Source organism: Panthera onca, chromosome X (genome assembly GCF_046562875.1).
Source record: "Panthera onca isolate mPanOnc1 chromosome X, mPanOnc1 haplotype 2, whole genome shotgun sequence".
Classification (NCBI taxonomy): domain Eukaryota; kingdom Metazoa; phylum Chordata; class Mammalia; order Carnivora; family Felidae; genus Panthera; species Panthera onca.
In genome coordinates, this window is record NC_138357.1 from 26,438,639 (window position 1) to 26,463,865 (window position 25,227).

Below are 25,227 nucleotides of genomic sequence, written 5' to 3' on the forward strand. Positions count from 1 at the left end.
ATGTAAAGGAAAATTTTATATTTCCCCTCTCCCACCTCTTCCAGAGTATAATTTAAAAGCAGCAAATCAAAGTCATAGGTAGAAATTATATGAAATGACAAATCCTAACAATCTCTTATTTAATAGCAGTTTAGTAATCTATCATATGGTTATTCCATGATTTTTTTTAACTGAACTCCAATTATTGGGCATTTAGGCAATTTCCAGTATTTGTTATAAAAAGCATCATGACAAAAATTCTTACACATACCTCTTTGTGTACATCTCTGATAATTGCCTTAGAAATGTATACATGCGGAGTAGGCCAAAAGGAATGCATATTTTTAAGGCTTTTGGTACCTACTGATAAGTTGCCTGCCGTAAATATTGTACCAAGTTACACTACCACTGAAGGACTTTTAAAAGTTCATATGTTAAACATCTATATGACTTCATAGTGGGTACTGTACAAATCAAAGGAAGAAATGTATCTCTCAAGTTGAGTGAAATAGTAGGGATTATTATCAGGTATATTTCCTGCCTTGTTGCTCAGTAGCAAGTGTGGCCTATGGAGACATATAGTAAATTTTATAACTGTTGAATGAAGGAAGTCATGTGGGACATTGGAAAAATGACTGAACCAAAAGTGAAGGGACGTGGATTCTAGTCCTGGCTCTGCCTAGCTGCACACGTGACATTGTTCCAGCCATTTAACCTCTCAGTCTCTGTTTCCTTGGAATTGTTTTGAGGATTAAATAAAATGTGTATAGGAAAGCTTTTGGTAAACCATAAAAGACTATTTTAGTTTAAGAAATTGAAATTACTGTAAATTGTTTATATTGGTGAAAACTCCTTGAAACTGTGGTCATTTCATCTCAAAATGAGTGGTATATTGAATAATAATTGCATGGTATTAAGTTGGGACAGTCTTTTTGGGTGTGAATTCCATAGCCCTCTAGGTATACTTATTGTTAATTTAAAAACTCCTTATTGTGCCTAATAATGTGTAACCCTTCAACTAAAGTTATTATTTACTTTATATCCTTGAAAAGGTTGCCGCAAAATATTCTTTTCCATTAACCAACTCTCATCTATTTTGAAACTTATGTATACACAATCTTAGAAGGGATATGTGTATAAATTATGATTTATTACCATGTAATTAAGCACACTGAGACATACATACCTGTCAGCTAAGATATTTAAACTAACTCACTATTTATTTGAAGAAAGATAACTTTGAAAAACTAAAAAGAAAAAAAACACCTTATTGGCAACATAGTTAATATAATTGTGTGAGGTTTTAAGCAGACCTTTTAGGAAACTGACCCCATTATCCCTTGTGAATTGCAAAATGAAGTCTTATAATCACACCCCCCACACCTACTCCTGCCCCAACCCCACATGTGTCTCTTCCTTTCCCTAATAGAAGGACTGCTTTGGACCTGCTTGTACATATGTTTGAAGGATAATTTGGCCTAATTTGTTTACAGGAATTACAAGGGTGACCTTTATTCAGCTGTCTCCTTTTTGGTTCCAGTAACTTCTGGATCTACCAAGGTATGTGCATTCTACACTGAAATTTACTTTGGGAATTGAACACTTTGTTGCACAATGTGAAAAGAAGGGAATGTTTCACTGATAAAATCAGTTATGTTCATTGAGTGTCATGTACATGAAACGCATTATTTTAAATTTCTAAAAACTTACTTGGCCATTGTATAGGTAAGTTTGTGTTTTGTACTCCATAATTGAGAGCCTTTGCAAAATCAAATATGCAAGCTTTCTTACGTATTTGAATGATCCTATGACCTTTTTTATATACAGCTGCTAAAACCAAGAGACTGCTTGACTGATGGGAATATAGGCAAAGTATGCGGGAACAGCAGTGGCTAATGAGGATGTTTGCAGAACCATTTAGTGCTTCTCACTGACTGCAAATAAGCATGGTATTTCTCCATATCAGTGGAAAAAATATTTTCATTCAGAGAATTTTAATGACAAAACAAATATTTGCCTCCTGAAATTAATGTTTTAATTTTTTAGGAAAGTCTCAAGTAAAATATCTGTATTAACATGGTATTGCATTCATTTATTTACCATTCTGTCCTTCCTTTCATCCATCCATCTACCAGTCTGTATGCTCAATAAATATTTATTGAGCAACTACTGGGCAAAAGTTATTGTGTCTTTTCTTTTGGTAAATGTGCCAACGTAGAGAGAATTCACCTGGAGTATTGACAAAGCATTTGCTTCTATATTTAGTCCTCTGGTACATGGAATATGTGAGGAAATGTGGCGAGAAGAGGGAGACTTGGAGATTAATCAAAATCTTCAGTTATCTGAAAGACAGCCCTCATTGGCCATCATTCTTATTAAAAATATTGGTCAATGTTCAGTACTTAGTAAGTGAGAAATCGAGAATATTGTTTTTTTTCTTTGCTACCTGTGTATTGGTAGCGCTATGCATTATTGTTCAAATATGAATTCTCATCCTAACTTGTAAAAAAGTGAAAAGGACGATCTGAATTTGTGATAAGTCTTTGGAATCACTTTATACTTTCTTTAAAATACAAAACAATGAAAACAATGAAATTACAGGGAAATTACATGAAAAATGAAATCCTTAAAATCTTGGAATTTGTATTGCCAATCGAAAAATACAGTACAGGTATAGTAAGTGGTTTCTTTTTTTCCTTAAATTAGGTTTCAGTGAATTGAGATTAGTCTGTAATGGGAATTTTAAATGGATTTGTCAGTTTTAACTATGCATGTAGCTCTATTTGCCATTCTTCTTGAGGTACTGCCTTTAAGACAATACTATTGCCAAAAAGTTCAGATCACTATAGGAGAAAAAAAGTATCAGAAAATAAAATGACAGATTAAAAGAGAAACTTAGGAAGGAAGTCGAGATGTTTGCATTTTGTATCATTTGTGGAAATACTGTTCTTAATTTGGAAATTGTGAGTTTGCCAGTTGCATATTATTAACTAAAAGATATTTTTTTAATACTTAAGGAAGCTTAAATGTGTGAAAAATGATAGTCTTCTTAACCTAAGGTGAATGAATAGATCAGAATGGAGGAAAAATGCCTAACAGGCCAAAAGAATGCACACTTATGAAAATAATTGGCACTAAATATTTAAAAGGTTCAGAGAGCAGCTAGTTTTTTCTCCCTTAGAGAGACAACATGATATACTAGAAAAGCCCTTGCCTGTTAATCAGAAAACCTGGGCTCTGCTCCCGGTCTCATACTAGTGATATGGGCCTCCTCAGGTCACTTTTCCACTCTGAGCCTTGGTTTTCTCATATCTATAATAAAAACTCTGGATAGCTCCAACTTTTTTCCTCCTCAGTCTATGATTTTTAGAAAGCTAAGGGCTCTTCTCAGGTATGCAAAATGGAATCAAGATTGGCCATTCAGTTGGAATACACATACCAGTTGTTAAAAAGATTGCTGCATGTTTAAGTGGTTTAGTGCATTGATAATAGGGCATTTATTTGTTTTATGTTGAAGTAATTGTGTATCCTAACCCACTGCCCTCCCCACCACACACACACACACACACACACACACACACACACACCAGTATTGGCATTATAGTAAATCAAGTCAAGTACAAGCAAAGTTAATAGTCTTATTTTCCTCCTTGATAAAAATGCTTAACTTCAGGATGCTGCTGTGCTGCTCCTAAGTCTCTTGAAGTTCAGCAAAACTGTATGTTTTCTTCCTCTTGCAGGGTGGCCATTCAAGGTCAAGCATCTCTCTGTAACTTGGAACCAGCCAAGTGCATAACCCGATGAATTCAGACTCCAGTGCTTTCAATCTGGCACCCTTCATGAGCACTGAGTTCATATTAAAACATTTAAAATATATTCTTCATCTAACATATCACAGCAATAACAGCCAGGGCACTGGACAGTGCATGGGAGCAAATAACCACTCGGAGTTAATGATCTGAGGGGTAGCCAAAGGACCATTGACTCTTTCTAGTCAGTCCTTCATCCCTATACAGGCCTATTCCTTGATGCCAAGCCTTCAATATTTTTCTGTCTCACATCAGGGTGAGTAGTGGCCATAAATACTAGCGTTTAATACATAATAATGAGATGTGGTAATGCAATAAAATATCAACAATTCTAGTACTATATAGAGATGGCTATTCTGATCAAATCCAAAAGAAGGAGTGGTAAATGAAGTTCATGAATCATAATACTTTAGAAGTGACTTTCCCTTTATTGATTTGAAATGAAATATAAGTAAGAATTCATATGGTTTAGGGGAGCAGTTCCCTTTTCTTTTTTGCTCCTTATTCTACTGATGAATGATCCATTAGAAATAATTAAAAAAAAATGCCTCTGACATCTATTTTAAATAGATTTTTAAAATAGTGTATGTTCAGCTTCCCGTCCTTTTTTAGCACTATATTCAGCTTTGGAGATATATACAGCTCTGACCTAAGTAACAAATACAACTCTACAAATGTTTCCCTCCCCCACAGAAGAAGCATTTTTCACTTATTTATTACTGTGACAAACAATAAATTTCTACAACATGCCAGGTATGGTGCTAGGTGCTGGGGAAACAAAAATCAATAAGGGGCATGGTCCCCAATCACAAGCTCATGGTAGATAGGTGAAACCTGACTTACACACATAGAAATAAAATAATCAATTTTGGTAGGTGTGGAATGCATATGAGTTTATTTGCTCATGGCATTCATATATATTTTTAATTAAAAACATTCACATATCAGAATGTACCCAATAGGACAGTTGAGATATATAATCCTGAATAGCTCCCCACTCAAAAAGTCTTTGGGAATCACTGGTCATGGTAGGCAGAATGGTCCCCCAAAGACATGCATGTCCTAATCCCTGGAATCTGTGAATATGTTGCATCACATGACAAAGGGGAATTAAGCTTGAAGATGGAATTAAGGTTGCTTATTCAGCTGACCTTAAAATAGGAAGGCTATTCTGGTTAACTGGGTGAACCCGTTGTAATCACAAGGGTCCTTAAAAACGTGAGAGGACATTGCTGGCTTTGAAGACAGTGGCTATGAGCTGAGAATTGGGAGGTAGCCTTTCCAAGCTGGAAAGGGTAAAGAAAAGGATTATCCCCTACAGTCTCCAGAAGGGGATGTAGCCCTGCCAACACTTTTACCATAGTCCATCAAGACCCACTTCATACTTCTGACTCTCAGAAATGGAAGATAAATCTGTGTTGTTTTATGCCACCAAGTCTGTAGTAGTTTATTATAGTGGCAATAGAGAACTAGTACACTAAGGTTTACCCATTACAGAAAATTTGCAGCAAAGTCTCTAGGTAGCAGTCATGATTGCTGAAAGGCATGGTTTATTCTGATCTTGGTGCACAGGGATATTTGTCTAGTGACCCTTTTTCCCCCTGGATATCCATTACCAGGCCCCTCCATTAGAAGTACAAGCATTTATGAGATCCCTAAAATCCCACCAACAGTCTCAGGGAGAATATAGCACTCTTCCTCTCTCCTTGTATGAACCACTTTTGTCCCTTTACACCATCCCCTTGCCCCCCCCCCCCCATCTCTCTGCATTGATGTCTAGAATGCAAAGTTCATGGATAGGTGAAAAGTAGAAAAATTTTCTTTCTTTCATGGGACACTTATAGGCACTACTGTCCCAATAAATTATCCTGACGTGGGTTTTATGACAAGCATAAAGTTGAGAATTGAATGTAGTATGAAACAGAAGTGTCAAGCTAGTGGCCTACTGCTCAGGATCAGTCCTCAGATATGTTTTGTTTGCAACCCAGGGCTCTTCTTTGTCTCTTTTCCCTCCCCACCCTCCCTTTCCTTTTATTTAAATGCTTACAGCTTGAGTATACCCTGTTCAGTTCCACAGTGTCTGCAACCCCCCTTTGTCTTAGTCCTTGCTTACCTGACTCATGTGTTATGAGTCTGATTCCTGTTCTGTAGAGGTTAAGTGCATATGCTTTCGGGTTTAAGTAGATAAAATGATCCAATTCTGGGCACATAATTTGCTGTACAACTTGGGCAAGTAGATTAAATATAATCCTTCTAAACTTTTGTCTCTTCATCTTTAAAATGGGGATTTTACCCCATTTTCACTTACCATGGTGAGCACTGAGCAACGTATGGAATTGTCGAATCATTATATTGTACCCTTGAAACTAATATAATACTGTGTGCTAATTATACTTAAATAAAATAAAATAAAATAAAATAAAATAAAATAAAATGGATAATCATTAAACCTCATACCTCATAAACTTGTGAGTTTTAAGATGGCACTTTGCACAGTGATTTGCATAGAACATAGTACATGCTTGTAAAGATCAGCTATCACTCTCTCTACTGTTATTGTCACTGTCAGAGCACAGAGGGACATTAATCAATTCCATCTAGTAGAGGGATGAGAAGCAGGCATCTGAAAAGGCTTCGTGTAGAAGGTAATGCCGGTATTATGGGAGTCATCCTTTAAGTGTGGACTGGTAGCGGCTAAGGAGCAGCAGTTATCCCACGAACAAATGGCAAGAATGGGCAGATGTTCTAAGCAGAAGAAGCAGTGGCACAGAAACACCAAATGGCCCTGGTCTCTTAGGGGAGCTGCAGTCTTTCTATATAGGTGAACAGTGACGTGGAAGGGAAGCATGAGAAAAGATAAGGCCTGAAGAGGTAGGCTCGAGACAGATGAAGAGGGACTTTTGTGTCCCAAGGAACATCTCCTTTCTCTTGTTGGCCAGCGGTTTTATAAAGCTACTTGTGAAATTTGAAGTGTGGTGTACTACCCACTGAGCCTCTGTCATGGTAGGCAGAATGGCCCCCCAAAGATGCCCATATTCACCTAGGAGCACCGTTTAAACACCATTTCTATAGGCATGGAGGAACAAGGGAAGGATTTTAATAATCACATTTATGATACAGAGGGTTCACTCTGGTGATAGTATAAAGAATGGATTGGAAGATGCAATATTGAAGGCCAGAAAACCAATTAAGAGACTATTGCTATAGGCCAGATACCAGAGGATGAAGGCCAGGTGGCAGTTGACAATGGGAATAATGATAAAGGGATGGATTTGAACAATGGTTCTCAAACTTGAGTGTGTATGAGAATCCCTTGGAGGGCTTGTTAAGTTGCAAATTGCTAGACACTTCACTTCCCTGGAGCAGTTTCTGTTTTCGGTTGGTCTGGGGTGGGGCCCAAGAATTTGTATTTCTAGCAAGTTTCAGGGGATGCTGATGCCTCTGGTCCAGGGACTACAGTTTGAGAACCTTGAGATTTGACATATGCTGATAGGCATGAGTCATTCGTTAGATAGAAGAAGTAAGAGAAAGGTTTCTGGCTTGGGAGACTGGGTAGATGATGACACCATTCAGTGTTACTGATTTCAAGTTTAAGGTGAATTGAAAAAAAATTTTCATGACCCCTAGGGTCAGCTAAAAATCTTTACACATGATTTGTAATCAGATCCTGGGCCCTTTTCTGGATATCTTGACTCTGTTCTTTTGTAATGGTTTCTCCTACCCCAGCCCTACTTCCATTCATCTGCTTTGGTGCCATTCACTTGCAAGGAGTGAAAGCACAGGCTTTGGCCTTGGTGGGGGAAAATGGAGGGCATAGGTGAGGATAATGAGTTCCATTTTATACCTGTTGAATTTGAGGATCCTATGGAACATTTAAATGAGAGAATCTAAAAAAAATAATTGAAGATTCAGTTTTTGTTTGTTCTTAAGAAAAGTGTATCTTCCTATTTCAGTTTGGTCATCATCTCTTTATGCAAAATCAGAATAGTCGAGATATAGGTACAGATGTAGTTATATTCAGCTTTAGTATATTTACAGTTAGTCCTCTAAGGATTTCTGAGTGTTAAATTTTCTCATAGCTGACAATCATCCTTTTTAAAGTATAGATCAGTGAATCCAAAACATGTTCATTTTAAAATTCTCCTTGAACATTCCAGTGACCTAACTTTCTCTACTGCTTCACCAAAAAAAAAAATCAAAGTATGGCAAAATATCCATGCTGTTAAGTAGGGGAGAGTAAGAGAGTATCATGTAGGTTGCCCTCTTTTCTTTTCTTTTCTTTCTTTCTTTCTTCCTTTCTTTTTTTTTTTTTTTTTTTTTTTGGTGTGTGTGTGTGTGTGTGTGTGTGGTCTATTTCAGTCACGGTCAGATTTTACACCAAACCACAAGCTACCTCTCTAAGTGTGAGAGTAGGCAAAGAAAAGATCTTACAACTGGATCAAGTACCTACTGTGCAGTGTTGCGATGAGGACTAAAACAGGGCCTGTTAGACTTTAGAGGAGCAGTAGCAGTGGATACCAAGCAAGAAGAATTAAATTGATAGACTTGATTTTGTTGCAAGAAGGGCAGTTGTACAGGTAAGCTGAATTTTTCTGTCTTACGGTATCTCCTTACAGATGAGATGGTAGATAGTTTGGTAGGTCAGTAGATTGACATATTGATAACTGGTAGATTGATATATTGGTGGATAGATAACCATAGATATGGATTCTCAATTAACTCGTCAGCTTATACTTCCATGAAACTGTAGAATCATCTTCATGTGTGGGCAGAAATATGGTAAGATGGTCAGTTATAGCCATCACTGCCATATACTTCCTTGAAAAGATACATTTAACTGTGCCACCATTCTCTTTTGGAGTCTCCTAATCTTAGTGACTGATTACATACTTGTGTTTTGTGGATAGAACAGTCATTCATACACTTCTATCTGCAAGACACATAATGAACCTTAACTTGTAGATTCCATTCATTTTCTTGTAGCATTTCGCTCTGATATTCTAAGGAAAATGGAAGCACTGCTCAGTTGGTATTTATGCCTCTACTTTAGGGGGGAATAACACAGAAAAAACAACCATAAAACTGAAAACAAGGCCTTAGACTTTTGCTATTTATAGATAAGCCATAATCTGAAATGCATCCATATTTGCCAACAAGAAGTCCAACATTAGACGTTTAGGAAATGGGTTCAGAGTTCATTGAAATCGCTCTTGTGGTTTCTGGAAAATCTCTCTGAGAAGATCTTTAGGAGTGTTATTTCAGCCCCATGATATCGCTACCCTGACAGCTGAATGCAGCAAAGTTTCTTTTGGGTGAGGCAAAGTCCAGCCCTTCCATTTCACCTTAATAAATTTGAAATCACTATTTCTTCAGCAAACACACTTCCAAAGTATATTCAGAATCACTATATATTCTTTTTGAAAACAGCTAAAGAAAAATGAAAAACAATGGCAAAAATTCTGAAGTAAGTACAAAGGGGTAGTGTAATCCCATGCCATGTGGCATGCTATCTGAAGTAGCCAGGGTCTTTTCTATAGGATAGACATTGAATTGGTGACCTTCAAATATTGTCCTATTTTTGCTAGATGTCTGACAAATGTCAGATGAAACTATTCGACTTGCATGATTTTAAATGGCTGTTTCTGAGAACCCATCAGCTACCTATTTTATCCCACTTATGTGTCTACTGCATGCAAACTTCAATTTTAGAAGATACATTTTGATTGACGTGGCTAACTGTCACTGTGTGTGATAGATGACTGATTTTGTTCTCTTCTTATTTGCAAAATTCTCAGCTGGTTAAATGGGGTGGGTATAATTCGTAATGTATGATGTAAACCTTCAGTGATAAATTAGTACAAATAATACAAGTTTCTAGTGCCCTTTGTAATTTTATTTAATTTTACCCAGTGCTTTGTTCAAAAGCACCTTGATTGATGCTTGGATATTTTGTGTACTGTGTGTGAACACAAAATGAAATATGCACTTATGGGCATGCCCTGATCTAAGCTTATGTTCACATACTGTATGATGTGAGAGTGCCATTCGTGAGTACTAATTTGCACCAAGCTTATAGTTCTAATCATAGCACACAAAGTTACTATTCATTTTACTGTTTACAATAGTTTGAGGAGGCAGAGGAAAGAGCTCAAAGAAGACTGGTAATTCTAATAAAGGCTGATTTCCAGTTAAGTACATTTTTGGAAGTCATTTTGTCATTTGGTAAACACACGATGCTTATTCCTTCAGACGGATGAAATATTCATTAGAAAGAGAAGTAAGGAAATCACAGTACTATTAAAGAATAGCAAGGGAGTGGGAGACCTGTCAAGAATATTCTGACCCCCGGAAAAAGAAATCAGAATTGCCACAGAGAGGAACTACAGAATGCAAACTTTTAAAAAGGTTATTTCCATAAAGTCTGAGGAAATCTTGGCCTCCATTAAGATTTTTGTCCCTGAGAGTCTAAACTGTAAGTATGGTATCTGCTTTGTCTGCAGAATAAAAAAGGAGATCTTCACTTAATCATTATCCTGGGAGCTGAACATCCTGCTGCATTTGAATAAAAATGCCTACTTCATTACTGATGGGAACACAGAGTTCGGTGTACCAAATGATTTACGGCAGAGCTTACTGACAGGGCTACCTTATAAATGAACGGGCCGTTTTAAAGAATACTAGTTGTTAATGTGTTTACTATCAAAGGAAGTCATGCTCACAATAATGCCCACAGATTCGAAGAGATTTACCAAATGAGCGCTGTCTATTAAAAAAAAAAACAACAGTTCTATTACACCTTGAGCTAAAATGGAAAGCCATGACGTGGAAAATAGAACTCTGGTGTGTCCACAAGTACCTTCGGTTGTTTTCTCTAGTGAAATCTCTTAAGGATGATGAGAAACAGAGCTATGGAATAACTGAGCTGCCCAGGACCTTGAGAAATCATTTGCTCTAAGCCTCTGCTTTCAAGCATCTGAATGTCTACACAAAGGGTCAGGGAGTCATGTCATCAGTGCTGAGCGTAGAATTCCTTATTTAGCAAATACATACAGTGTTTACATGTCAGGTACTGTTCTAAGTACTTTATAAACACGAACTGGGCAAATCTGTCACAGCGCTGATTTCTTTTTTCTCCTTATTTTTTCTCTCTGTATCTTTTCCTGTTCCCCTTTTCCACTACTTGTTTCTTGGTTTTGCTATTGGCTGGCCCTCCAGTGTAATGAGGCTACTGAACTCTAGTGTAAGCCCTTGTTTTCCTCATTGCTTCTAAGAATGTCATAGAATTTAAGTCAAATTTCTCATAGAAATCAAAATAGATTATCTTGCCATTTTGCCTTCATCTCTGCGACCTGTCATTTTATCATGGATGGAAATAAAATTGGCCTAGAAAAATTTGATATCTGCATAGCATTGATAGTCATTTCTGGTGTTTGAAGATCATTTCTTTAATGATAGTACTTTGGATAAGACTAGAATTGGAATGGGGATTGCATATAGACCATTCTTCAAATAATAATTTCCCATTCAAAATTTCCAGTTTGCCAAACCACATGAGAATTATCTATGTTTCTTTTTTTTCCTCATTCTCGACATTTGGCAAAAGAAGATGAATATACTTTCTTCATTTTATATTTTCTCTTCTCATTCTTGACTTTGTGGTTTTTATTTTATAAATGTTGAAGGTCTTTGTAAATGACTTCTCACCTTGTTCTTTCAGTTTTCTGTCTAGGATGTAGATAATCCTATGTGACATACTTGTATTTTAAATAATAGTAGACAATTTAGTTTTTAGCTTACTTTAAAAAAATTCTATATGCTTTTGTGTTGCCAATTGATGTGTGCACATATGTGAGAGCGAGATCTAGCAAGTTATAAACAATTGCTTTATGCCAAGAACTGTTCTATTCGTTTTAAACTGGTTATCTCACTTAATCCCCACAATAACTTTATGAAGTCTGTACTTTTATCTCCAATTTTAAGGGTTAGAGGACTGAGGCCAAGAGAGGTTAAGTAATTTGGCTAAGCTTACTAAGTAAGTTGCATGGCCAGTATTCAAATACTGTTTTGGCTACTTAAAAAAAATTATTTTTTAATGTATATTTATTTTTGAGAGGGAGAGAGAGAGACAGAGTATGAACAAGGGAGGGGCAAAGAAAGAGGGAGACACAGGAGCAGGCTTCAGGCTCTGAGCTGTCAGCACAGAGCCTGATGTGGGGCTCGAACTCACAAACTGCGAGATCATGACCTGAGCCAAGTCGGATGCTCAACCGACTGAGCCACCCAGGTGTCCCGACTACTATTTTCTTATGCCTCTATTTGTTACTAAATCCATGAAGAGAAGAATTCTGTTTTTTTTTTTTTAATCTGACTTGTCTTTATTGTTTGGGTGCCCAAATTTAGGAATTCCTAAGTTAAGTCTTCTGAATCTTGTACTGGACCTTTGGATATGGCAGTAGAATTTCAGACTTCTGCACAGAGAGTGTTCTTATTGTGGAATACCTCAACTAAAGGATCCTAAGGTCACCCCTCTAAAGAATGATTCAGTAGATATGGTCTAAAATATAATCTAAAAATGTTTGCAATACCCAAAAATAAATAAATAGATAGATAAGGTAAATCAGAGAAAGCTGATTTTCTGGTATCCCCTAATCCTGTGCCTATCCATATCACCATTCTGAGAAGAACTTGTCTTCTCTTTGTCTGATATCAGTGTTGTTCATTTCCTATGAATCTTCCTTGAGAAAAGAAAATGGATTATTTCTTCCTGGATTATTTTCTGTTTTCTGTACTCAAACTGTGGATATACTCGAGATCCATTATTTGTTTTTCTCCCTCTACCTTTTCTTCCTTCAGGATTTCATTTAGATTTATGACTCTAACTGGTATTTGTTACAAAAGGGAGTTTTAAGGGACACCTGGGTGACTCAGTCAGTTGTGTCCAACTCTTGATTTCGACTCAGGTCATGATCTCACAGTTCCTGGGTTCGAGCCCCACATCGGGCTCTGTGCTGACAGCATGGAGGCTGCTTGGGATCTTCTCTCTCCCTCTCTCTCTGCCCCTCCCCTGCTCTCTCTCTCTCTTTTTCTCAAATAGATAGATAAACTTAAAAAAAAAAAGAAAACCTATTTCTTTCACTGTAGTCCTATATCTCCAACTTCTTGCCACATGTGTACCCTTGGATTTTCTGCTGATAATCTGAAATTCATCATGTTTCTAAAGGTGAACACAACTTCTTTCCAAGGTTGGATCCCCTGTCTACCTTCTCAGTTTCTGTCAGTGATGCCATAATTCTCCCAGCTCCGCAGGCTTAAAACCTTGAGTTTTCTTTGCCCACTTCTTGTACTTTGCATTCTGTGTATAATCTGTCATTCTGTCCCACCGGTGCTTCGTAATGTCTTTCACTTTCCTCCTTTCTTTTTCTGTACCACTGTTATGAGCTTTACCTCTAGTTTAGACAGTTAAATATCTCACACATTAATTCCCTCTTAACAGTGTATTTTCTTGCCCATGGCAGGGACTTGGTGTATTCTGGTCTGTGATTGATTGAGGAGCATGTTCCCTCCTACCTACAGTGGCAATGAGCAGATCACTTTTGGAACCAGATTTTTTGGGGTCTGTCTTTTCCTCCATGTGTGCAGTATCCCTTTTGTATCCACGTGTATATACCTTATTAGGGTCAGTATTCTAGATTTGTCTTTCATGAGCTAGTAGGAGGAAATGGGTCCTGAATTAATGACTTCTAGTGCTTTAGAAGGACAGTCTGTACTTTTTATCCAGTGAGGGTGAGATAGTAAGTTCCATGATGATGGAGCCTAAATAGGCTTGGTTTACTGCCAGATCCCGGCACCTAGCTCTGTACCTAGCATGTAGCAGGTATTTCCAAATGCATGTTGGATGAATTAGTGTATAAATGCAATGATGGTGATAACTATGTTGTCCCCAAAACAGGAGAACAAAAGTCTCCTGATGACTTGTCTCATTCCCTCTAATATATTAGACTGAGGGGATTATACCCAACATACTGAGATTTTTCCACACATTCCTATATTTAAGGCAATAATTGAATATTTAAGTTAGGGGCGCCTGGAGGGCTCAGTCGGTTAAGCTTCGAACTTGGGCTCAGGTCATGATCTCACAGCTCGTGGGTTTGAGTCCCGCATTGGGCTCTGTGCTGACAGCTCAGAGCCTGGAGCCTGCTTCAGATTCTGTGTCTCCCTCTGTATGCCCCTCCCCTGCTCATGCTCCCTCTCTCTCTGTCTCTCAAATATAAAATAAAACATAAAAAAAGTTACATCCGTGCTAAATTATGCTTCTTGTGGGATATCATGGCATGATTCTACTTGGGTACCACAAATTATTTTGATGGGGTGAAATGTGTTTTCATGTCTGTTTGTAAAATGTGGAATATTATTGAATTACTTTAAGTGTCATGTTTGAGATGAGTTTAGGCTGGTTTCTTTGGGTTTGACACATTTCAGTCTGTCATCCTGTTCTTAGAGATGTTGAAAATTAAATGGGAATACTTAAATAATTTAATTTATAAGCTTGCTTACAGCTATGTGGTTTATCAAGCCAGATGTCGGTAGCCTCACTTTCTTGCAGCTCAGATGCTGCCAGACATAAATTAAAATTGTCTGCATTTCGGGGATTAGCATGTAAAAAAGGAAGAAACTTTCAGATAGCCAGTCTCAGTGTAGTCTCTGTTGGGCATTGCCATTTTTTCAAACCATTGGCTCCTTTTGAAAAAAAGAAGAAAAGAGTGTACCTCATTCATAAAACAAGCTCAATTATGTTTCTGGGGAAATCCCGTTCCCTGTGCATATGATGATGTAACCCACTTCTCTTATAACACAAAGTCTATAATAGAAATGTTATTCTAGTTTCATGCCTCCCCCTCCCCAGAAGCCATTTTCTGAGGTTGTTGAAATGCAATCGGCGTACTCAAGTTTTTATGGCTATACTGTCAACATTTCCAGTTTCTCCTTTAAAAATTGGTCTAGACAATGTTTTAGCGGGGTGTTTTTCCTAGCAAGAAAGTAAGCATCTGACTTCGTCTTCCCCTCACACAAATAGAAAACAAACAGTCTTTGTGTAATTTAAACGAGGTTGTAGGAGATGACTCCAGGCGATAGGAGCAAGGAAGGCTGTCTCCCAGCTCTGCCCACATTCACTGTGGAGCTTTGGGTAAGTCAGTTGCTCTATCTGGGTTTATTTCTTCTTACAGAAAATGAGGAGTTAAGGCTGAATCATCTCTCAGTGCCCTTGCATGCTCTAGAATTCTTTGAGATGTTTTAAAGTCTTAGGCAGCCTTTATTTCAACTTTTTGCATTATTATATTCTTTCCATCCTTTAAGGCCCATGAAATATTCCGAGCTGCATGCCTCCAAGTTGACTTTTTTGAATTCCTATAGCATTTGTATAGTTAGAATGCAGAGTTTTTCATGTTGGTACAGTCATATTCTTTTTTGCACATTAAAATTTTTTCTGCAACTACTGAGGGTCTTGACTTTAGGAACAATGTCTTAAACCTCTCCCATTTCCTTCATTAAATCTGTTACATTATGAATTACATAGAATTATCACTTGATTTGGATGAGATGCGAATCGCTCCTCACCTGGATTGAAAGAATTTGGAATGCAAACAAAGAGAGCCTCTTTTCATGAGACGCTGATTCATTGGGTAGCGAAAAAAGAGTATAGAGGCCACCTGTGAAATTATTACCGTAAAACCCTTATATTGAAGTAACATTCCAGTCAAAAAGAATATTTTCTGGGTCTTTAGATCTGAGGACTCCATTTGCGAGAAGCAAGTCCCTATTTTGGCAGAAAAGAGCTATTTTGGTCATTTTTCTTTTCGGGGCTTCTAATAATCAATTTTCTACTCCAATCCAGCCCACATAAATTGAGCACACACTGTGCGTCATGTACTGTGATGTTCACTGTGATGGGCTGCAGGAAGATTGGTTTGTGTGAAGATTGATAGGACAGGATTTGTGCCCTTGAGGGGTTCACAGTGTAGAAGTTGGGGTCTAGTTGACAGAGAAAGAAGCAAAACCCCCTAAAGTAGAATGTAATAAGCACAGTAATAGAGGCATGTATGAAGTGATATGGAATCACAAACAAGGAAGATTCTGGCTGTATCTCATGTTTTAGATCTAGGAATATACTACAGGAAGATGACGTTTATGTAGGCTTTAGAGAAGGACTAGGAACTTGGCTGTTAGGAAAGGTAGGGAAGTGAATCTGAGGTGGATATATTAAAAGAACTAAAAGCATACAGGCATGCAATCTATGGTATGTCTGAGGGACCATCTGGGTTGGCTAAATTATAGGATGGTTAGGGAAAACATTTCAGAAGAATGGACTGGAGTAGCAGGTCAGCTTCCTAGCTTATTACTGACCATCCAAGTTCATTTAATTCACTAGAGGATATATATCCTTGAGCATTTTCTAAAAGTAATGAAGGCCACGGGGTGGGGGAGACCATGTACAAGAACAGCTTGTTGTGGAAATATATTCCTTTTGCCAGCAGTTTTTCAGAATTAACTTCTTCAACTGCCCTGTGTATTCACGACAGGTTTTCTTTTCTTTCCTTTTCTTTTCTTTCTTTCTTTCTTTCTTTCTTTCTTTCTTTCTTTCTTCTGTTTTCTCTTGCATGGGTATTAGGAATGATGAGATTGTCTTAATTCATTTCATGACTAATTAAAATAGAAAAAACCCTGAGTAAGCATCTGAAACCGAAATCTTAACAACTGCCCCCTCGCAGTAGGCAGCAACACAGACAGCTGACACTACATTGCATTCAGGCTTGGATACAGGAAACTTCTTTAGCAAGTTGGAATGTGGACCTTGCTTTCTTGTGTACTTTTTCAAGTCTCAGTGGTGAATGTCTCCTGTTCCCTCAGGCAACCAGGGAATGTACATTTACCCTCTTCCTTTGCGTCTACTCCCTGGAAAACAGAAAGCCTATTCAGAAAAGGATCTGACAAACTTAGTCATTTGGAACCCTGAGAGACTTAAGGCTTCCTGGTATGATCTGCCAGTGCTGTTTGCATTTGAGCAAGGGAAATTAAGCCTTGCTTAACTCGAGAGGCTTTAGAATTTCCTGGTAGCTACTACCTCAGCATTGAGAACAAGTCACTGATAACACTTCATGCCCCTTTATCTTGTCCAATAACAGTAAGCTACTTGAAGTCTGATATTTCTTGCAAGTAAAATGAGAATAAAGAGCTAGATTTTGATAATAAAAACAGAATGAAGGATTGGATTTTCCATGCTATTTCCCACTTTTACTGTTTCCTTTTACAATAATGAAGAAACAATATTCTAGCTAGAGGAAAAAAAGAAGAGTGAGAATGAAAACAAATAAAAAGACCGGCTTCTCTTACATATTACGGAGTTTAAGAAACTGGTTTTTGATTGGCAAGGAGAGTGTTAAGGTTTTGAACAGAAACTTAGCTATTAAAAGAACTGTATTTTACATAAGCAAATTAGCATGGGCTCAGGGTGTTTAGTTTTGAGATAAAACTAAATCTATTAAAAACTATCTGAGGGTCAGATTGTTTCTCAGTTCTTTTAAAAGCGAAGCCATAGCCTGACTGAGAAGCAAATTAAGAAGAGGGAAAATAATTCTGATTTATACCAGCCATGTGTGGCCACCATAACCAGTTTGTTAGTCAGTTCATTGTAATTGGATTTCTGAATTATTTTTTTTCATCCTACATTATTGCCATCTTTAAAAGGAATGTGGTCATTTTTCAGCTTCATGCATTGATAAGTAGGTACACAACTCGCACTGTTTTTCATGTGTGTCTAATTTTTGCCACTCTGCTAAAAAATATGTGACAAAACAGAAGTCAGTGTATTGCATTTTACTTCCTCAGTAGAAAACAGTTTCAGCAGGAGGTACAGTATAATACCTAGTGCTCACATGTAGAAACTGTTTCAGCCAGGCACTGAGAGAGAAGCAAAGCAAAAGATGTGTTTTCTTCCCTCAAGTTGCTTATCTTCTAGGATGAGAAATATTATCTGTACAAAGGCAGGGTATATTGATTTTCTATGGCTCTGTCACAAATGATCACAAACTGAGAGGCTTAAAGCAATACCAATTTATTATCTCAATTTCTGTAAGTCAGACATCTGGGCATGACTTAGAAGATTCTCTGCTCAGAGTCTCACAGAGCTACAGTCAAGGTGTCCGGTTGTTGGCTGGGCCTGTTCTCATCTGGAAGCTAGACTGGGGAAAGATCCATTTTCAAGTCCCTGAGGTGTTTGGCAGAATTAGTTTCTTTGCAGCTGTAGAATTCATGGCAGTTGGGTTCTCCAAAGCCAGCCATGGAAAGAGAGAGAATCTCTCTGCTGCTTCAAATCTCTGACTTCAGAAGTGACCTCAATCCTTTTTAAAAGAGACCCTCCTGAAGATATCAGGCCCACTCAAGATAATCCCTCTTTTGATTAAGCTGAAGCCAACTCATTTAGGGGCCCTAATTATACCTGAACAATCCCTTTACCTCTTCCATATCCTATTGACTAGAAGCAGATGATAGATGGGGAGAGGGAATTGCATAAGGGCATGACTTACTGGGTATTACCCTAGGATATGTTGGCCACATACAACAAATACTAAATACAAGCATTGACAAAGTACATTGGTACAGACAACAAATCTAAGTGGAAAATATGTGCAGGGACTAGGGCACAGAGAAAAAGGGTGATCTGTGTTTGGGTGTGGTTCATTTATTCAGGAGAAGTTTACTATACACTTATCATGTACCAGGCCTTGTGTTAATTTCTGAGACTGAAGTAAATACTGAATGGCAAGTGCCTTAAGTTACTCTTGAACACATAATGTTTAATTCCAGAAGATTCCAGAATCCTATTAGATGTGTTTATCTGAAAAAGAGATACTAAAGAAATAGATGATAATAAATATCTACTTCATAACCATGAGTTCTTTATATCTTGCTGTGGAGGTACAGTATACACACGCACACACACACGCACACACACACGCACACACACACACGCACACCACACACCTTGGGCCTTGGGGTGGAGAATTGTAATGATGAAGGCCAGGGTTTGGAGATCTCAGTATTGAGTCAATTCAGGTGATGCATGTGATGAGCCAAGAAGCTTCTCATATCAGTCAGTGCATTTAATATATCACTTACAGTTTATTTGAATCTTTTTCTACTTATTACCTTATTGGGTCTGAACACCAGCCCTCTCACATACACAGAGCAAAGTCCCACTCCCACTTTACCAAGAAATTCCTCGTGCAGAATTAGAGAAGCATGGTAGTGGAAAACAAAGGCTAAAACATAAGTTCTTCCACTCCAGATCCAGGGTTTTCTATATGATACTTATCACTTAACAGAAAGGAAGTAGAATGGAGAAAAAAAATAATAATAGAAAACAAAAGTATTCAGCTTCTCCAAGTTCTAATTTATAATGTAAGATTTCCCTTCTTATTCTGTGTTTGGTGAACGCTTTTTTGGGCCTTGTTCATTTTTAAGCCCCAAATCGTGAGCCTGGAGATCTTTGTGGAGACAGAGCGTTCATACTCAAGAGTTTATGAAAGTAAAAGTCATTATCCCTAAAAAGAAATGCCCTTGGACTCACCTAGAGGGACCACTTCCTGGGAATAGGTTCTACTGACAGTTCAAACAAGCTTACTGTTTTCACAATGACTGTAATGTTGTGAACAGTGGTCCATTGGGAGTGAGAATGAAATCACCCAATCATTTCATATGGGCTATTATTGCCCAACAGATAGTTACAGTAATAAATTTCAGGATGCTACTGTGTGCATCCTGATGTTGGGATGTTTGCAGTTCATCCAGTTTGGCCCAAGATTTTGTATTCTTATTACTGTTCAGGCTACTTTAAGCCAAATGTTTAGTCAGTTTAGGATACAGGATTTGCATCCTTACTGTCTACATTCAGGCTTTATACAGTATACCAGGGACACTGCTTGGTTACCTAAAGCTGCCACATCCTGTCGATGGGAGAGTGTGTTGGGCACTAAATCCTGAGAGGAATGGGCATTTGCTTCATATAGGTATCTCACAAGCTAATTGCAGAGGGCCTTTCAGGATTCCATTGCAATGCTTGTTTGTTTTCTGCAGGTGAAACTTGAAGATTAAACAACAGCATCATATCTGACTGAAGCTAGCAGCCTCAAACCAGACTAGTTACGGGGGTTTGATTATAGCAAAATGGAATTCAGAATTCCATAGTCTTTTGAATACTACCTGGTATGCAATTTTATCTGCCCTCAGTTATTTGTATCTCGTTTCATAGACACATTAAAGGTATACCAACACTCGCATCCAACCATTTTTGGTAGCCTGTTTCTCCAAAAATCTCTATAGAAGATTAAAGTTTTCTAGTATTTCAATATTTAAGATATAACATACCCATAATGGGCCTTTTGTTTTTACACTATAAGTACATTAGGCTAGTAATTGGGGTCTTTGAATTTTAATTGCTAACTTTATTACTAACTACCTGTGTGACATTGAGAAAGTCACATAACCTCTCTAGGTCTTGGTTTTGTAGTTTATTTCCTGAGGCTTTTGTGATGAAAAATAAAGGTAGTGTGCACAAAAAACACTCCAATCAAAATGAAGTGCAGTAGACAAAGTAGTTAATAATAATAACAAAGGTTGGTAACTTGATTGGCATTGCTATTTACATTCATCATATAAAACTTTTGTAAATGATGTTCACTCCCTAGTGTGAATATGAGCATTTGTAAATTAGCATTGTTTCACTTGAATTTAAATGTCGTTGTTTTCTTTTTTTTAATGTTTATTTTTGAGAGAGAGAGAGTGAGAGTGAGAGCAAGCAGGGGAGGGGCAAAAAAAGAGAGGGGGAGACACAGAATCCGAAGCAGGCTCCAGGCTCCGAGCTGTCAGCACAGAGCCCAACCCAGGGCTGGAACTCATGAACCACGAGATCATGACCTGAGCCGCAGTCGGATGCTTAACAGACTGAACCACCCAGGCGCCCCTTAAATGTTGTTTTCTAATGAGGTTATAATGTCTTACAGTTATCAGGTGTCAATGAAAGGGGCCAAGTTTTTCAAAGATCCCTAATGACATCTTTTTTACATAAGGCATTATATGTTATTAGATTCTATTCCCTAATAAGTAGTGTACAAAATGAGGAATAGATATTGATTTGTTCTGCCGGCAATGCTATTATGCATCCATTTGCATTTTTGAAACATGTTCCATCTCAATATATATTATATGTGCAAAACTCGAGGGCCATCAGCACCAAATCATTTGAGTTATTCTTTACTAAAATTATTTTTCCCTCTAATGGTAAGAATTATGGCTCTTGAAGCACCCAGAAAGTAACTCAGGCCAACCATGATGGCTTAGAAAATGTGAATTCTTTATTAGTTTATGGCAGTGACAAAATGTATGGCGCACAAGGAGAAGACAAAATGTTTTCCACAGGAAGTGTCCATGTAATTTTCACTACCTGAGTTCTCCGTTGAAGCAAGGTTAAGCAGTAAGTACAGTGCACTTCCTGAATTGCAGGCCTAGTGGCACCAATCTCTCAAAAGTTGAATAGAAAAGCAGCTTTTGTCTTCTTGCTGTCATTAAAAGCATATCTGCTTGTCTTCCCCTACCTGTATCCATGGGAGTGTCACCACATCAAGGAACGTTCCCTGTCATTGCGTGCCTTTATGATGCAGGTACCCATATTTTCCTTTTTCCACTTTTTGTTTCATGCCATGTAGTAAAGCAAATTTAGGCTTCCTATGGAGAAGATAGCTTGAAATGAAATAATGTCTCAGATCTGCATTCACATTTCTCTATGTTAGTGTCTAATGACTTTGTTTTGAGCCCTGGGTATGTTGGCTATTAATAGAGCCAGAGAATATGGCAAAAATCCAACTTCCTCCACATTTCTATTTAATATGCAAAACCAATCCTTCTCCATCCTGTTCTTTCCCGCCTTCTCCTCCTGTGTCTCTTCCATCCTCATAATGGTGTTAAGAATTGGTATAATTTCATTAACTAGAGGTTATGCAAATTAATATAGAAGGTTTCTTTTGATGGCCTAGATAATGTGAACGAGAATCACTTTCTCACTGTAAACTAATCTGTAATGACAGACACTCAATGTCATTTGTGTCACTGACAGCTTTTTATGCTAGCTTTAGCAACCCTTGTCCTACTGAATCAAGTTTGTTTTCTAGTCATAAATATGATATTCAGTCATCAATAGCTTTTTGGTAGAAGTTGAATGGAGAAGGTGGTTGGTATTGGACGTAAGCCATACTCTCTTTCCAGAAACTTCTTATACTTAGGCCCAATGCAGGTTGACTCCATTGACTCCTCTGTCTTCAGTGACAGAACAGTGCCAAAAACTATGGTATACTTCTATAAATTAACATTGATTTAGTAGAGAATTAAAGGCACACAGAAAAGCTTTTCCCTGTTATTTACTTAGTGAAGTATAATTGGAAAGGTTGTTATCACACCTCAGGTGCATTCTTAGCCCAATGGAAGAAGTCAGTGAGGCAAGTTCACAAGTGTTCGTGGAGTGGCTACTATGTGCTAGGTACTCTGTTAGGTACTCTGCCAGGTACAAAGCAATAATTTGACACTTCAAGTGTTCACTTTATGTTCTTTAGATTTTAAGTGCAATACAAATTCAGAGAAGAGAAACTCAGTGCAGACTGTAGTACTTATGGATGCCTTTGTAGAGGGGCCGAAGAAACTCTACAGTCTGGAGAGATTGAGAAGAGGAGTGAAAATATTCCATTTGGGCAGAATGACATAATCAAAGCTCAGTGTTTATTTCATAGGCAAGACAACATTATTTGAGGATTTAAAGCAGGAATGCGACATGGTAAAATGGTATTATGGGAGGGATAGAAAGTGGCTTGAGAGGTAGCATTTTATCATTCAGAAGGGTATCACAGTAAGCTGTAACTATACATTACTTAAACAAATGGCCAGTTTCAGGCTTTGTGTGCACACATGACTGAAATAAGTCAAAGAACTAGTTTTTTGAAATTAACTGACTTGGAACTGTTGTGAAAACAACCAGTTTGATGGAATTCAGTTGTTTCTCTCCAAATCAGCTCATTATTACAGAAGCACTATGTGTTAATTACACCCAGAAAAAAATCACTTAAGCTTGTTGTTTCATGGCTTACAGGCAAACCAGCTTGTAGATTACCTAAAAATTTGGCTTTTCAGCTGGAAGTTTCAGTGTTGTGTCGATACAGTCTTTTAAGAGTTGCATAGATATTGGCAGGCAGTACTAAGATATGTTAGAATTACTAGGTGTTAGGAAACAGACTTTAAGTTATCACCCATAGCAAAATAAATCCTTGAGCAAAGAAGTGACAGAACCCCATATGGTATGCTTATTAAATTATTTTCAGTGGTTTAGAATTTACTAAATTGTAAATTAAAATTTACAGAATGCAGGATGGAGGAGAAAAAAGGGACCAAAACGCACTTTATTTTATATATAATATTTAAAATAATCCATAATGGGGGCACCTGGGTGGCTCAGTCAGTTAAGCATACGACTTCCACTCAGGTCATGATCTCACGGTTCGTGAGTTTGAACCCCACATCGAGCTCTGTGCTGACAGCTTGGAGCCTGGAGCCTGCTTCAGAATCTGCCCCTCCCCTGATCGTGCTCTGTCTCTCTCTCCTAAAAATAAATAAACATTAAAATAATCCATAATGAAGAATATGTTGTTGTTGGAAAATAGGCTTTTCTGAAGAGAAGGAATTCATTTGTCAAAACCATATTTCAGAGGGTTAGTACTAGACTAAACATTAAGCAAAGGTCATAAATATTTTTTAAACACTTATTTTCTCATATCTGAAGGTCATTTCAAACTTAACTTTTTCTGAAGGAACACTAACTGCTCTATCCTTAATGATATCCTGGGGCATCTTTATTTTTTGCCTCTCATAGCCCACCTAAAATGTAATAGTTGTATCAATATCTCTAGAAAAGTAGCTACTGATGCTTTCTAGATAGCTATTATGATGTCATTGTCAATGCCTAGTAAGTTACCTGGTTGTGACAACCTGTGGCAAGAGTTACCCACTGGCTAATGGCACCCACCCTAGGGAATGTAGAGCAGTATGAAGCTTCTTTAAGAAAAGAAGCACTTATCTGTGGCAGTTCTTGCCCGACAACCACAACCTGCCACTATTGATTTCTCTCCAGCTTCCAATTTATAGCTGTATCAGTAATACAGCATCCAGAAAGACTGGAAGCAGGGATACCATTTAAGAGGCCATTGGCACAGCCCAGGAAAGGGGTAGTCCAAATTAAAGTAGTGGCAGTAGGGGTGGTAAGAGATCGACATATGGTAGAGATGTTGCGTTTTCAAACTTTGGTAATTCTGTAAAGATAGAATGTTAAGAGTGAGAGAAGTGGTCAGAATGATTCTGAAGTTACAATTTTGAGCAACTGGGAGTGTGGGTACTGTTAAATGAAATTGGGCATTCAGGAGGTAGAGTAGGTTTGTGAGGGGGAAAGGTATTCCATCTTGGATATGTTGTTTTTGAGGTGCCCAAGGGGATGAGAGATTCGGGTTTAGATAAGAGATGGGGGCTGGAGGTGCAGATATGGGAATCATCAGCTTATTCAGAATTTAAATGTTAATTGAAGGTGGGGCAATGAATACAATTGTCCATGGAGAGCATATGGAGAGCAAACAAAAGAAAACAAAATGGACTAAGGCAAAGATGTGAGGTGCAGGCAGAGGAAGAGTAGCCAAAGAGTTATTAGTGAAGGGGCAGTCAGATAAAATAAAAACACAGCATAATGTAGTGTTTTGGAGTCTAAAGGAAAAGAGGGAGACGGTTGTCAGCATTATCAAATGTTGCAGAAAAGTTGAAGAGGCTGAAAAAAGGCACTTGGCACTTTGGCACCTTGGTGACCTTTATTTAAAGGAGTACTTTCAGCATAGTGCAAAGAGCAGATACCAGATTGCAACCAGTTACTAAGGAAGTGGAAGAAGGAAATATATGCTAGGTCACACATTGTTACTAATAAAGTACAAAGAAATATGAAAATTGCCCTAAGTTTATGGATTTTAATTTATTTATTTTTTTAGTATTTATTTTGAGAGAGAGAGAGAGAGAAAGATCATGTGCACACACTCGGAGGAAGGGGTGAAGGGAGAGACTCCTAAGCAGACTGCCTGCTGTCAGCACAGAGCCTGACTTGTGACTTGATCCCATGAACTGTGAGATGATGACCTGAGCTGAAATCAAGAGTCAGACGTTTAACCAGCTGAGCCACCCAGATGCCCCAAGTTTATGGATTTTAATTCTGACCATGCACAAGTGCTTCATTTGGTGGGATCCCCAGTTTATATGCTTACCCGCATGAATCCAGTGTAGCACTGTGAAATTCTGTCAGTAGGTGATATAG

The 25,227-nt window shown here is 37.9% G+C and overlaps 1 protein-coding gene across 1 annotated transcript in view; it reads left to right on the top strand.

Moving 5' to 3' along the window:
* The window catches only part of TENM1 (teneurin transmembrane protein 1), a 790,868-nt gene that overhangs the window by 16,607 nt on the left and 749,034 nt on the right, over positions 1–25,227 (top strand). The window contains exon 2 of the mRNA XM_081792970.1: positions 1,473–1,539. The gene's annotated coding sequence lies outside the window, so the exon portion shown is untranslated. The remainder of the gene's footprint in view (positions 1–1,472; positions 1,540–25,227) is intronic.